This window comes from Silene latifolia, chromosome Y, assembly GCF_048544455.1.
Source record: "Silene latifolia isolate original U9 population chromosome Y, ASM4854445v1, whole genome shotgun sequence".
Classification (NCBI taxonomy): Eukaryota; Viridiplantae; Streptophyta; class Magnoliopsida; order Caryophyllales; family Caryophyllaceae; genus Silene; species Silene latifolia.
Genome location: NC_133538.1, coordinates 75,898,432 through 75,912,166, shown reverse-complemented (window position 1 = coordinate 75,912,166; position 13,735 = coordinate 75,898,432).

The following is a 13,735-nucleotide window of genomic DNA, read 5'->3' as shown; positions in this document are numbered from 1 at the left end:
CTTTGGAAACTGACAAGCAGTTTCTATACTATGAACGAAATATATAAGCAATAAAACTGAATAAGAACAGAGGGAATACCGAATGAAATTGCAGAGAAAGGATCCAGAACCGAATGCAAAAAGTAAATTGTGTTGAAGATCAGATAAACGTAAAACCCTAAATTCGATGATAGAACTAATAAAATCAATGTTTTTTCGCCTAATATCAAGTTACGTTATATAGGAATATAACGCAACTCTTTATTCCAAAACCTAACGTACAATGGGCTTCCTTTTCCTCGATCTTTTAATTCACGTCTGAATTACGGCTTGGTCGATCGACCATGCAAGCGATCGATCGACCGGATCTGCGATGTCTGAGTAGCTCTGTAAGTCGTGGGCGGTCGATCGACTAAGGGTAGCGGTCGATCGATCAAGTAGGCGATACTTGACTTCTAAGTTCTCGTGGATTTGTCTTTCGGGCCTCGGAATGCGCACCAAGCTCGTTCCTTGAGTAAATACTTCACGTCAAATGCAGTGCAAGATACTCGGGGACGGATTTAGCTCAATATTTACTCATTTCCGCATAAATCTGCAATATTACATAAAAATGCGAAAGTAGACAAAACGGGGCAAATAGTAGCCTTAAACTAAATAAATGAGCTCTGAAATGCGTGTAAAAGAGGGTGTAAAACATCATATAAATGACACGCATCAAACTTCCCCAAACCAAACCCTTTCTTGTCCCCAAGCAAGAACAAGACTCGATCCTAAAACCTAATGGAACGAGTTCAATCTCAGAGCGAAATGCACAAGTAAAACCTAAACCAATTTAATGCACAACCAACAATCAATTAGAGATGTGAATCATGCAAACGAGTTATGTAGTCGTCAAAAACTGCTGAACCGTCAACTATAGAGACTTATCAAATTGGACTCTCACGGGTCGCTCAAATCACTCAATAAATACAGGTGAATATATGTAAAAGATAGAAAGAATTCATTTTGTCAGTGACACTCACCTAACTACGACCTATAAGAACATGCCTGCAATATAATATGAAAGTAATCTCTCGTACATATGCATTCCCAACGAACAAATGACCGTGACACATGCCGAGGTAAATATGGATATGTGAGGTATGGTTAAGAAAAGGCAGAACATTTATGGGAATGTGGGGGTACATGTGATCAAGCTAGTACCGAAACAAAACCATATGACAACATCCTTCTTCTTGCTCAAAATTCAATCAATACGGTGCTGTAGCAAGCACAAAACTAACAATCTCCGTAATAAATCAATTCCCCATAAGATATAAATGAAACATGGGAGCAAAAATCGCCATCTAATAAAGACTTGAATCATGCGAATTGATTTCTTTTCTTTCTTTTCTTTCTTTTTCGAATCATTTTTTTCTTTTTTTTTTCTTTTTTTTCTTTTGTTTCTTTCTTTCCCTTTTTCATTTTCCCAACGACACCTCAAAATGAGCATAGCTACCAAAAACGAAGTAACAATCACAAAACTAAACTACTAGCTTGACAAGGGCAGGCTAAATGTAGGATGTAGTTAATGGGACAAAAAGGCTATTTTTGGCAGTGTGGAGCTTATGGGTAAAATAAGAAAATGGGATGACCTCTTCCACATGTGTCAACAAACCACGAACCCGAATGCATACAGGTATTAAGTAGATTAAGTTCATATTTATGCAAATTAATGTAACATGTCTCATAAGGAGTAACTACTCACAATCCTAGATGAACTGGTCATAGATGTCACCAGTTATAGGCTCTAAACCTCAGAAAATGATGTAGTTTGTCAAAAATCTAAGTCAAGTCTCAAGTCCATCAATAATTTAACGAAAACTCGTAGACTATGCAAATGATTCTACTAATAACATGTCAATTAGCAAGGCTTAGGCATAAAATAGCTGAAAATGAAATGTCATCATTGAAATACTATCGTTCCGACTCGACCTATATGCTAAAATAAACGAGCATTTTGAATTTTGAATGTAAACATGAATGCAAGCAAATGAAGTGCGACGCAAAACCCTTCCCCAAACAAAATCGCACAATGTCCCCATTGTGCAAAATCATGTAATGAAGAAAAGGAGAACGGGAATTTGCGAGAAAATGTAAATAAAGGACAGGAAGTGAAGGACAGGAACTCACAAGACTTTAACCGCAGCAAAAGGAAACCTCCCTAAACCAGCGTGAGCTAGGAGGTTTCAGTAGCTAGCAGTGCTACCATAAGTACCTGAAAAGACAACATATACCACGCGTAAAACCAAGAAAGCAATGTGGAAACGGTAATTATGTGCATAAGATGAAGTAATTGAAGAAAACAGAATTATGTTGGAAAATAAAGAGGAGGAAAGACTCCCTCGATTCCGCAGAACGACCAAACACAGCAGGGGAAAGGTCGTAAACAGGTACAGCAGCGACAACGGTCGATCGACCATAGCAGGCAGTCGATCGACCAGAGTGAACAGGAACAAAAACTCCTGGAAGTCGCACCCCAGTCAATCGACCATGGTAGGCGGTCGATCGACTGGAAATACTGCTGTAACTTCCTGATTTCATTAATTAGCTCGAGAACTTGAGATAATATGGTCTAAAAACCTGCAAATGCACATAATAACGCGCCCAAAGTTGCGCAAAACTCAAAGCAATAGTCTAAAGTGTTTAAAAATCCCAAATAAACTTAAAATGCGAAGTCTCGCGCACACGAAAAATGGTAAATAGTCTTAAAAAGCAATAAAATGTTTAGTTTGTAAAGCATTCGATCAACTAGTAATTGATCAAGAATGGCCACGGGATGGCCCACTTGGCCGGCTTCTGGCTACAAGAGGTGGCCTCAACGGTGCTCATCTTCTCAGCGGCACTCTTCCCAATTCCAACATCCGTCAAGCTCAAAGGGTCAACATGTCGGACATCTTTCCATTCAATGACCTCTTCGGACTCGTCGGAATCCAAATCAGACTCCGTTGCCTTGACTTGCTCATCATCGGGCTCCTCATCAGTGCCATAGCTAAGGCATCCTAGACCACCTCTTTTAACGACTGGCTCCTTCATAGCTGGAGCAACATGCATCTCTTCCTTCCCCAAACCAGCTCCTACAATATCTAAAACAGTAGAATCTTCCTCCACTTTGCTCCCAATCTGGGGCGGAGGTGTCACAACAGGAGCAGGAATAGAGACAGACATATCAGGAAGTATACAATAAGATTTCTTTTCAGAAACTGTATTGCAAGTGACAGGCCACATGGGGTCTTTCTTCCTAGCTGTATGGGCAAAGACAATGGAATGCTTGCCTACCTTAAAGGTCAAAGTTCCCGAACCAACATCAATAACTGCACCAGCAGTATGCAGGAATGATCTACCCAAAATGATGGGGATGTGGGCATCTTCGGGCATATCGAGCACAACGATGTCAACAGGGAAGAAAAACTTCCCTATTTGCACGGGAATGTCCTCTAAGACTCTATATTTGGACCGCAGAGCGATCACCATCTCATCTTGTCATGTTGGTTTACTGCAAACCTAGTCAATTTGAGCTTCCTAGCAAGACTCAAGGGCATCACACTAATGCTGGGTCCTAGGTCACATAAGGCTTTCTCAATAGGAAAGGTGCCAATATTACATGGGACTGAAAAACTACTCGGGTCTTCTAGTTTAAGGGGTGCAGTATGGGTCAAATAAGAGCATGTCTCCTCAGTTAGTGCGACAGTATGCACTGTTTCAAGTGACTTCTTTTTAGACAGTAATTGCTTCATAAATTTCATGTAAGCAGGCACTTGATTAACCAATTCAAGAAAAGGAACTTGTACGTTTAAACTACGAACAACATTTTCAAACTTATTATACGATACCTGTTCCTTCGTCGGCACCAATCTCTCCGGATAGGGGGCTGAAAGTAGCAACTTAGCCCTCTCCTCTAAATCTCTCATGCCGGCATCGGTGGACTTAGGCTGAAAGTCCACCACCTTCTCTTTGTTGAAGCTCAAACCCCTTTCAGATCGTCTCAGAAATGAACCATTAATCGTCATCGGGTCGTACTTCGGAACCGGAACAAACCCATCAGCATTGGATCTTGACTCAATACTTTCGGAGTTGTCGTACCCCGAAACAAGTGATCCCTCAAGTTATTTGGCATTGGAGGATGAAAAGAATCACCTTCAGCAGCAATCTCAGTCGATCGACCAGGTTGGTCAGTCGATCGACTGACTTCAACAGGACCAGAAGCTACTGTTTGTCGCACTTCGGTCGATCGACCGGGTATGTCAGTCGATCGACTGACATACCTGCTGATCGTCTTTTTCTTGTTTTTATTCGCCACTGCCTTCTTCTTGCTTATTTCCGCCTCATCTTTTTCAGTGACATCCTCAACCATAATGGGCCCATCAAGGGTAGACCCACTCCTCAAAGTGATAGCATTAAGGGTCCCTTTTTTGTCCGTCTGCGTTGGTAAATGTCCCGGAGCTCGAGTTGTATTCTTGCTAGCCAATTGGGCAATTTGGCTCTCCAACATCTTCATCCCGGCCTCTCTAGCCTGGGATTCCTTCAGCAACAAATTCTTCAACTCATTGAAATCAGAACCTTGGGCTTGTTGCTGCTGCTGTGGGACATACAGAGGCTTTTGGAACTGTTGTTGCTTATGAGGAGGCACATAGTTCTGCTGCTGCTGCTGCTGTGGAGGTTGAGTCGGATTCAAGACATTTTGGCTACTCCACCTCAAGTTTGGGTGGACATTCGGCTCATAGTATGTATTTGTCTGCCTATAATGTTGAAAGGGAGCACAAGACTCAAAGAGACTAGGACAATTGTCTGAAACATGTCCCTCAGCTCCACATCTTTTACAGTCAAAAGGACCGTCTGAAACAGCATTTACATGGTAATACCCCCCTTTTGAAGCTCCTCCCAACTTGTACTTGTCAAATCTCGCCGTGAGAGCTTCTAATGCAGCTACCGATAGAGATTCAGCAGCTCTCCTTTGATTTCCCCTGGAGTTCCCATACTCCGCTTTGTGGGTGGCCAAGTTATCAATGATCTTCCACCCCTTAGTCTCCCCCGTGTTCTCCTGGAATCTGCCATTTGTTGTCGCGTCCAGGATAGCCCTTTGATCGTCATAGAGCCCATTGTAGAACTGATTGCATAGGCTCCACTTCTCAAACCCATGATGCGGAATGGTTCGCACCAGCATCTTGAAACGGACCCATGCCTCATGAAAGTTCTCATCATGACCCTGTTTAAAGCTCGTGATTTGAGCCCTAATAGCATTCGTCTTCGAGGCAGAGAAGTACTTCTTGTTGAATGCCAAGGCCAAAGAATTCCAGTTGGTGATCCCATTAGCAGCTCGGTCCAGGTCTCTGTACCACTCCCTTGCAAAGATCGCGGAGTGAGAATATAAACATAGTCTCCTTTATCTGGTCCTGGGTCACACCGGTCGGCGGGGGTATAGAGCAGCAATAATCAATAAATATCTCCATATGCTTGGCTGCATCTTCATTTGCAGCACCCCCGAATTGGTTTCTCTCAACCAAGTTGTTATAAGCAGGCTCCGGTTCGAATTTTCTATCAGCTCCCGGTAATTCGAACCCCTTGTATTGATTTGCAGCTGTCGGCTCTGAGTGACTGGCTATACTCGCTTCTTCGGCCATGACTGGAAATTCTGGAGATGTGACTGTCTCAGCTGAAGAAGTGGAAATGGGTGATGAAGGTGGATCCTGAAGGAAAAATAGATATATATACTTACATATTCATATATGTTTTAATTTAATTTGTCATAAAATTAATTAGTGATCTTATGCATGCAAACATCAATAAAAGAAGATAAGAAAACATTTTCTCACCATATGAAATTCGGTCATATTGGGCACCAACAAGATCTCCTTCTTGTTAGTTCTTGAGCTTTCCATTAATGGATCAACATTCTTGACTTCAAATTAGAAGCCCTCCAATTAGTTGCACCCAAGACAATCCCTTAAACCCACAAATGAACATGTACTAGATGTTTATAATGTAGTTTACCTTAAAATCTATTACTAATACTCATATACTACTTTTAGTATTATTAGTGTTTTATTTAAACAAATTAGATTCACAAAAATGAATTTTGTGATGAACAAGAGAGAGAATGGAGGTTTTTCATAAAAAGTAAGAATGAATTAATTAGAGAAAATTCTCTCTAATTTTTTTTTGCTTGAAAACCGGTTGGGAGGGCTAAGGGTAGTCAAATTTTTCTTCCCAATTTGCTTTTTGTTCTTCACAAGAAAAGCTAGCTAGTAGTAGGTGTCATCATGATGTCTATTTTATTATTTAAATAACAAAAACCATTAAAACCCACTTACTACATATAAAACCGGTTTTCCATGTAATATGGAATCCATTTTATTTTTGTCAATTGTACAATTGTATGTCATGTGACATGTGACATGTCTTATGTCTTGGTTTAATTTAAAATGCATATTTAACAAATTAAATATCATTTATAAATTAAATAAATCATATTTAACAAATTGACTAGTAATATAAAATTACTTTCTCATAAAATGGTCATTTAACTACTAGTTAGTATAATTCACAATATCTTGTAATTATAACTAACTTATCATTCTCATCTCGCATGTTTCGCAAACACCGATTAATTTTAGTAATATAACTTCTTAAATTACTAAATGAAATCTCATTTAATCACATTATAATAAGATGTCATTATTCTCTCTCTTATAATAATTTGTTCAATTTTAAGGAATTAATTAATCTGTATCGGTATACAATTAATTAACTTTTCAATTAAGGGAATTGTCCTTTAGGTGTGACCTCAAGGGATCAACTGATCACCACCGTCGCACGACAGTAATGTCAAACTCTAGCCAGCCAATCATTACCGATATGTGTGGACCAGTTGACTATATATGTAATGTATCATCTCTTTCGTATTCTTGGTATGAGATTTAATAATGATATTTAAATCATGTGATCGCACTATTGTTGAGGACACATTTCCTAACAATCTCCCACTTGTCCTCGACAAGTGTGCGTCACCAATTCTCTTGTCCTATTACTATCTCCCACTCAATGCAAGGTGTCTTTCGGGTCGTACTTGCAAGTGATCATATCGAAAGTGGTTTCCTCGATCTGGAGAATAACTGATTGACCGGATTTATCTATCATAGAAATCTTCCGAGCATGGCCACGCATTTCCAGTTCATTACTCCTCGAGTGGCCCTGAGATATTGTTTTAACCCTGACAAGGGGGTGGACAATTCCTATCGCACATATTCCCTTCGACTAGCCACAGCCATCATAACCCAAAATATGCCCATTTGACCCCATTTATGAAGGTCGTAGTAACACAAATCAAAGTTAATCTGAAACTGTGCCATCTTAGGCGAACAGTCTTTAGTCAAAAGAATCGACTCATTAGAATACTATAGTAGCTCTCGCCACGACCAGGCTTTATAAACTTGCCAGAACTCTATAAGAGGTCATCTCACATGACTCTATGGCACTTGAACTTGCCATCAATCGCATCACACTCTAGTCACTTCGAAACGTCACCTCATACAAGTGACTATGGGCGAATACCATGCTAATCCGTGTTCACTTTAACGGGGTTCAATTGTCTCTACAACCCGTTTGGATGTAACAAAGTATAATAAAAGAGTTTTAATGTAAAACTCGAACGACAAATGCGATTATCACATATGAATAGTCAATGCTTGATTACTATTTCATGTTCTATAATCTATTTTGATCTTGTATGTAGTTGTTCATTTCAATTTAGTTGAAATGGCATGACTCATCATGTTTAGCCTTTGAGAAGGCTTTGGTTAGTAGGTTTTATCAACTTCTTGTACCTTACTCAACCTTACTACATACTCGTTTTTCTTTGTAATGTATACATTTGCATCACAAAACTTTCTGAATACGTGTCGAGATTTAATCAAGACATAGGTCCTCTAGCCTAAGAAAAGCTCCCACTGTTTTCACAGTGTGCGGGACTCATCCTCTTGCACATCTCATGATTGCAAGTGTACTCAATTTCCGTTATAAATATCTCTTATTGTTCTTTATTGCCTAGAACTATTCTAGAAAATCTATTTCGTAAATAACTTAACCACAATGGTATCTTAACCATCCTAATGTGTTTTGATTATGGTTTTGTCGGAAACCATGCGCAATCTCAGTTGTCAATTGTCATTTGTGTAACACACTTACACAAAAATTGCATCATAAACACTTTGCTTTACTTCCTTAATGCTTCTGCAAGCACTTAAGGGTAATCTTTATGGGTTACTTGGTAAGGATTACTTAAATTTCGATTTGAAACAATTCATCATACTCAAAGAATATGAAGTGTTATACATCATTATTCATTTAATTGATCCGGCAGCGGAAGCAAATGGAATCAATCAAATATGTTCAATTTAATTGAACTAGTCATGAATCTTATCAACATAGGACTTCTTATTGACGCTAATATCATGTGGATTTATCTTCATAAATCTGGATATTAAAGATGTATTGTAATACTCCAAAAGTCTTAAATCATTCCTAATGATCAATATGTCATCCACATATCGGACTAATTAAAATTTCCGTAACTCCCACTAAACTTCATGTATAAACACAACTTCTCGACTTATCGAGAAATGTTTTATCACATGATCAAAATGTTGATTATAACTCATTGATGTCCTACTTAAGACCCTCTCTTAAGTTTCACATTATCTTAGGATTGCAAGAATCTACTAAACTCAAGACATGTATTGAATACATTCCTTCTATTAAGGAAGTGGGTTTTAGATTCACTCGCTAAGTATTTCATAACCTCATAATGAAACACAATCTCTAAGAAGATCCAAATAGACTTAAGCATTTCAATTAGTGCAAAACCCTTTGCAACCAATCTTGCTTTGAAATATCTCTTTATTAGTGCAAAACCCTTTGTCACTAATCAAGCCTTTTATTTCGGATTCTCATGGCTCTAAGCCTTGTATTGAGTTGTGACTTAAATACTCTTGTAAGTCATTTGTTCATTACTTTCTAGAAGTAATCAACTTTAATCAAACAATTTCTTTTGTAAGTTATAAGCTCTTTACTTTCTTAAAAGTAGCATGAATTCATCATTTTTAACAAGTGACGAATTTAACCTCCTAGGTTTTGAAGAAACAATGTCTTACACAAAACGTCTCATGTAGCCAAGAAAGACCAGTTTCTTGCGACATAACATTCTCTGTGGCATTCTTTGTGGCTCTTGAATAATTTCTCCCACTCTGTCTTCTAGAAATAAACTTGTATTTTTAGAAAGACAGCTTCACGAGCCGCAAACCCGTCGTACTCGTGACAATTGAAAAGGAAAAATGAGCACTTGTTTCTTGTGAAAACTTACAAACATGGTACCCTTACCATTTCATATCTCATATGATTTGATTTAGTAGAAAAATAATTTTGACAAAAATGATAAAGTCCCCAAAAGGATCAAGTAATTTAAAGTAACTTTGATCGAAGTCCAAACCATATCGAATAGCGTTTGAATTCTTATCCAATAACACATTATTCCATAATGCATGCTAAGAGAGATTAACTTGTGATACTATATCACATTTCCTTTGGCTTATATCAAAGTCTTCACTTTGATAATCCCATCACGACTAAATCGTGATTCCTTGAACTCTTTGAAATTCTTCAAAGATTTCTCTATTTACCTTATTAAGTGAACATATTAGTGTCAACTTAAATTGTTGGTAAAAGAAAATGATCAACCTATTTTGGATCGATGATTTACAACCTCGATCTCCTTTTCAACCAAAAGGCACGAGACATCTTGCTTTGAATACAAGATACGCATATACCATTAACAATCTAATGGTTTCAAGAGTACTCGATAACTCTTTGCGTTTATCATTCTAGAATTTAAGGTTTAATCGTGGGTTACCAATTTGAGTCTTGCAACATCTTTATGATATATCATTCTAGTTTGGTTCAGAATATAATCACCTTGATAATGGGCTAGCCATACATCAAATCGTGGTGTATAGGGTCACAAAAGTGAAACCTCTTTTGTATCTTAACAAGTTTATATTCTTATTTAGAGTTTATGCACTTAATAGTCACAATTAAGTACAACTCCAAACCCAAAAACTAGATTTAGTACACAATGACTCTATCTCTCGACTTCGTCGTTGCTAGTCGTCAAATTATAATCATCCTATGTATCAAACATAATGATGAAAACCTCCACTGGTTTCTAATATTGACGAAGTGGTACTAGCAAAATTTATGTTTAATCAAATAAACATATAAAGAAGAAGGTCCCATTAGATGTCCCACAACTAACTTGTTCATTCTTTAATAATTTGGGGTAGTTTCCTTTCTTGTGTCCAACATTTAAGACAATGGAAACTTGATCGGTCAGGATTGATAGGTTTAGTATCGCTATTCTCAACAACTTTACTTTTAACATTACCTTGCATCAATCCCATTATTATCTTTATTTCTTGAACCTCGTCCTCTTCTTAACGGTTTAAGAGAATGCTCCCACTCATTTCAATGAGTCTTTGCTTTGAGAAGCAAAATTGAATTTATGAAGATTACTCTTCATTTGTTCGTTTTAGTCTTAAAACATTCATTGAAGTGGTTGCGTTATTTTGGTCAATTACGAATTCTTGACAAAACTAATTACCAAAATAATTTATCGCTTCAAGATACTTAATTCAATTAAGTATATGAATAACAATCCATTGCAAGTAGATGTGTTAGTCAAGAATCAAAAACCTGTATGATAATGAATAACTTTTATCTATACTCTTTATAAGAGATCCTTAGCAATGGTTCATTTGAGGTTTTAGAAGCAAATTCATATTTGTCTTTAGTTACGATGTTTTAATGGAGATTTGAATCAAAAATCGAAATGATATCGTATATGAATTGTGGTAAATAAATAGAACAATATGATAACGGAATAATGAAAAACAAAACATTCATCGTTATAATAATACTTGTAAATAACAAGTAAAACATTTACATAGTGACCTCTACCCAACTATGATAAATGATTCCAAGATCCAAATTCATATTAACTTGGGCACGGTGTGGCCGATGAAACCCTTATCAATATAACTCGGTGGATTAACTCTTTAATCGATTCTACTTTTAAAACTCTTGGTCGATAAAATTACATTAACATTTATCTTTAGCCCAAAACACATCAGACAAGGGCACGGTGTGGCCGATGAAACCCTTATCGAAAAACTTTTGTTGAGTTCAATCCAAATTTCGAATAAATGTGTCCATGATCCAAACCCACATTAACTTGGGCACGGTGTGGCCGATAAAACCCTTATCAACATGAATTCGGTGGATAGACATTTATCACCCACTTCCCCTACGTAACAAGGTTTGTACCCCGGTGTGGCGGAGTGCACTCCCTCACGAAATAGGTTTTCATGGTTTCTACTATTTGGTAAGGCTAAGTCTTAATTGTTTATTTTTAGCGAGAGGTCATGTCAATTTATTATCTATCACATTTTAAGTGAACTAAAGCGGTGAACTACGATAATTATAATTGACACGATCGATAAACTCGATAAAATGACAATGCATGTTTTAGTTATGGCGATTTAGCGATGCATGCAACATATAAATAAAATGCAAAACATAAAATAAATCCTAGTATGGCCTTCCTAAAATAGAAAATCTAATTAACTATTACATATTCGGAAACCAACTCCATTGGTCCCTTGAACTTCGGTTGTGGCACGCATCTCGAGGTAACACCGTCTTTATGTATCGCGATCTTGAAGAAATCCGTCTTTGGGAACTCCGAGCTAAATTAAATTACATAGCAAATTACATAATTTCCTATTATACATTTGTAACTAAGATAAAATTAAATCTATTAAATTACAAGACCGTGATACGGGATCATAATAAATTACAACCGAATCGATATTCCCATACATTTCGGGTAATACCAATTAAAAACTAAGGCCATACTAAGTAAAATTACATAATTCAAAATTACATAAATAAAATTATGACAATCATAAAGAAAATGCAGCATTATAATATGTATGAACATGCCCAACTTTATGCTATATCGCCTTAAATAGCCAATATCGTATATTACTCGGTTTTTACGGATTTGCGTGATTTCAACATTTTATAATCACAAAAAATACATAAATTCATATTTATGCATAAGTTAATTAACCTAACCATTTAGGACTCAAAATTAGTCTTCACTAATTATTTGACCATAATTAACTCATATTTCTAAAATTGTTCATTAATGGACTTAAAAATTATAATAAAATGCTATAAACTTCAAATAAATCACAAAATTTCAAATAAATTCAAAATTCAAAATTTAAACTCATGAACATTCTGGAAAATTACCATGACACTCATAATGTTAAAAAACTTAGGTTAAAAATTTCGAGATATATCCGGAAAAACAATGTTGCGGCTTATCGGTTTTAACTAAATAATCTTAAAAAAATGTGTAAAATTATTTTTATCAACTTTTCTTTAGATCTGAAAAAGACAATAAAATGCAACATATGAAGTTTTTCCTTAGTCATACAGCATGTTTTATCAATATTTCACTAATAAAGTCACTATTCATGCTATTTTTCTTCAAAAATCCATAAATCATGCAAAAAGACTTCACAATAGTCTATTATTTTACACACATCTTGGAAAATTGCATGTGACATCATACTAAATTTCTATGACCAGATTCGAAATTTATCTCATATTAACCTATTTTTCACCTAAATCCGAATTTAAAAATGAAAAATCCATTTTTCGAGCATAACAAGTCCAAAAATTATGAAAATTTACAGGTTATCTCAAAATAATATATGTGACAACATATCCAAAAATCACTGGAAAATTCGTAGTGTAGCTAATTTTAGTCCGAAAATGACATTTTTACTCATAAAATCATATTTAAATGCCATTATTGTATAATATGAACAATAAAAATCCTTAAATTAACCAAAATATCCTAAAAACATTTTAGGATCAGAAATTTTAACATGCATGGATTAATTTCGTGATATCTCATAATAACACAAATTTTACAAGTTTTATATGTTATTCTTATAACTCGGAAAAACTTTTACCGATTTGCATGCAAACAACCATGGCTCTTGATACCGATTGAAGGAAAAAGAGATCTATATACTTACATATTCATATATGTTTTAATTTAATTTGTCATAAAATTAATTAGTGATCTTATGCATGCAAACATCAATAAAAGAAGATAAGAAAACATTTTCTCACCATATGAAATTCGGTCATATTGGGCACCAACAAGATCTCCTTCTTGTTAGTTCTTGAGCTTTCCATTAATGGATGAACATTCTTGACTTCAAATTAGAAGCCCTCCAATTAGTTGCACCCAAGACAATCCCTTAAACCCACAAATGAACATGTACTAGATGTTTATAATGTAGTTTACCTTAAAATCTATTACTAATACTCATATACTACTTTTAGTATTATTAGTGTTTGATTTAAACAAATTAGATTCACAAAAATGAATTTTGTAAAGAACAAGAGAGAGAAGGGAGGTTTTTCATAAAAAGTAAGAATGAATTAATTAGAGAAAATTCTCTCTAATTTTTTTTTTTTGCTTGAAAACCGGTTGGGAGGGCTAAGGGTAGTCAAATTTTTCTTCCCAATTTGCTTTTTGTTCTTCACAAAAAAAGCTAGCTAGTAGTAGGTGTCATCATGATGT